Source organism: Schistocerca serialis, unplaced genomic scaffold, assembly GCF_023864345.2.
Source record: "Schistocerca serialis cubense isolate TAMUIC-IGC-003099 unplaced genomic scaffold, iqSchSeri2.2 HiC_scaffold_1198, whole genome shotgun sequence".
Lineage (NCBI taxonomy): Eukaryota > Metazoa > Arthropoda > Insecta > Orthoptera > Acrididae > Schistocerca > Schistocerca serialis.
The window spans coordinates 112501-115000 of NW_026047401.1; the positions used below are offsets into that span (position 1 = coordinate 112501).

At 53.6% G+C, this 2500-nt stretch overlaps 1 pseudogene; it reads left to right on the forward strand.

The window, feature by feature from the left end:
• The window catches only part of LOC126435227 (large subunit ribosomal RNA), an 8541-nt pseudogene that overhangs the window by 2461 nt on the left and 3580 nt on the right, over positions 1 to 2500 (forward strand).

A 2500-nucleotide genomic window follows, 5' to 3' on the forward strand; every position in this document is an offset into this window, starting at 1 on the left:
AAGTGCGGGCGTTTAGCGCGGGCGTGGTCTGCTCTCGCCGTTGGTTGGCCTCGTGCTGGCCGGCGGTGCAGGATGCGCGCGCCTGCGCGGCGTTCGCGCCCCGGTGCTTCAACCTGCGTGCAGGATCCGAGCTCGGTCCCGTGCCTTGGCCTCCCACGGATCTTCCTTGCTGCGAGGCCGCGTCCGCCTTAGCGTGCTCCTCCGGGGGCGCGCGGGTGCGCGGATTCTCTTCGGCCGCCATTCAACGATCAACTCAGAACTGGCACGGACTGGGGGAATCCGACTGTCTAATTAAAACAAAGCATTGCGATGGCCCTAGCGGGTGTTGACGCAATGTGATTTCTGCCCAGTGCTCTGAATGTCAACGTGAAGAAATTCAAGCAAGCGCGGGTAAACGGCGGGAGTAACTATGACTCTCTTAAGCCCGCAAGATGCGAAATATAGGGTAGTCACACTGTGCCCCATGCCTTAGGCTGGGATCGGTGAGTGGTGCCTCTAGCCTCTCTGCGGTGAAGTCCTAGTTCCTAGCCTCCCCGAGGCGAGAGTCGGGTGCATTGTCAGTTACCGTGAGGTGAGCTAAGGCAAGCCAAAGGGCGACTGGCTTTGCAGCCAATAGGGCAGGGCCACGGGGCCGTCACTTGAGGTGTCGGGACAGACCTAGTTTGTACTAGTATCCGAGACGAGACCTCGTATCGAAGCAGTCGTTTGAGGTGTCGAGGCAGTTGATGCCTTAGTATCCGAGACGAGTCTTTGGTCAATAACGGGCGACAGCTGCGGTAGTCGTCTGAGGTGTCGGGCCACGGTCGTACTGTGGGATTCACTAGTATCCAAGTGCCCTTATCGGGGCAGTGTCCTTTTCAGGACCTCCTAGTGTCCTTTTGAGGACAGTGTCCTTTTTAGGGCCACGATGGAGCCGCTTGCAGACCGCACGGCGGTCGCCCTTAAAGCTGTTATTGGACTACCCAATCCCATGTTATGTGGGTAAAGGGCGGAAAATGATAGCATAGATGTGCGGTAGAGGTATCGCTTAAGCGACCTCGGCGGTGACTTGTCAACGGTGCGAGAGGAATCTCGCAAATACAAGGACTATGGGCGGGGGGAGCCTTGCTGGCTCTGGCCAGTGCCCCTCGAATTGGTGTTGGCCTCATAGTGGCAGTGCCGTTCGCTTGTAGGAACAACGGGTTTAATCTCGTATTTATCCTGGAGCCGTCGTTTGAGGTGTCGGGGCAGGTTTCTGTCCTAGTATCCGAGACGAGCCTCCGGTTTGTAGGCCTATTGGCCGCAGGGGTGCCAGGTTCGCAGCCTATCTCCCCTCTCTCTTAACGAGAGCCTCAGTTGCGACGATGAGTTCAGCGGAGCCTCGGATGGAGGGCCCGAATGTACAGGACCCTCAACTTTCTTCCGTGGTTACCACGGACGCAAGACTTGGCAGGAATGTTGATTCGCCAAGTTTAGAAAATAGCATTACATGTCCCAAATGTCAGTTAGGTATTGGTAGGCGAACATCGGCCCAACAGAAACAGCATATTCGTAGGTGCAAAGGCTTAATTAACGCGCCCAACGAGGACGGCTTGCACAAATGTGCCTTTTGTGGTAGGCAATTTACGACCTTCATTGGACGGCGGCTGCATGAGAAACAAGTACATCCTGTTGATTTTAATGCCGCCGACCTAGTGCATGCTAGTGGCAAACGGAAAGGGAATTGGAGCGCCGCTGAGATGGAGGAAATGGCGTTTCTTGAAGTGGAATGTGCGGGAGAGTGGTCTACTCAATTACAGTTGAACACGTACTTGGGTAGGAAGTTAGGTAGATCTGCGGAAGGTATCAAGAAAAGGAGAGCACTTCCAGAGTATCAACAGCTCCTGGAGACTGTGAAAGGCAGGATGGAGGACGCTGTTGGTGCGGTCCCCGATGAGGTTGCGAAATCTGCGAGTCGTGCCACTCCACAAGAACAAAGCCGTTGGATTAGCAACGAACATATTATTTCCCATCTGGAGGAAATTAAAGAAAGTTGCTCACCACCCTATAAAAGGCTGGTTGAAGTAGTTCTTGACACTTCATCACCTTGGTCCGCCATTGATGAACAGGTCACTGGAATCATCCAACAACTGAATGATAGACCACTACATAGATCTAGAAGAAGGAAAAGACAGCCGAAGGTCGTGAAGCCACATAAGGGTGGCAGGAATGAACAGCGAAGAGTGCGGCAGCAGGAAAGATCTCGTAGATTCCGAGATGCCCAGTATCGGTGGTTAAACAACAGAGCAAGCTTGGTAAGAGGAATTCTCAATGGTGAGGAGGAGAATGGTACAACCACAAGACCAGATAGGAGCCTGCTCGTGGATTATTTCAAGGGCTACTACGCAAGAGAGGAACATGGCCCCGAGATCGTGTTACCGCCTAGGAATCCCGATTCCATCAAAGACACGAGTATGCCTTTCTCGCTGAATGAAACTAGGAATTGGACGCATAAATTGAAGCGAACAGCCGCTGGTCCTGA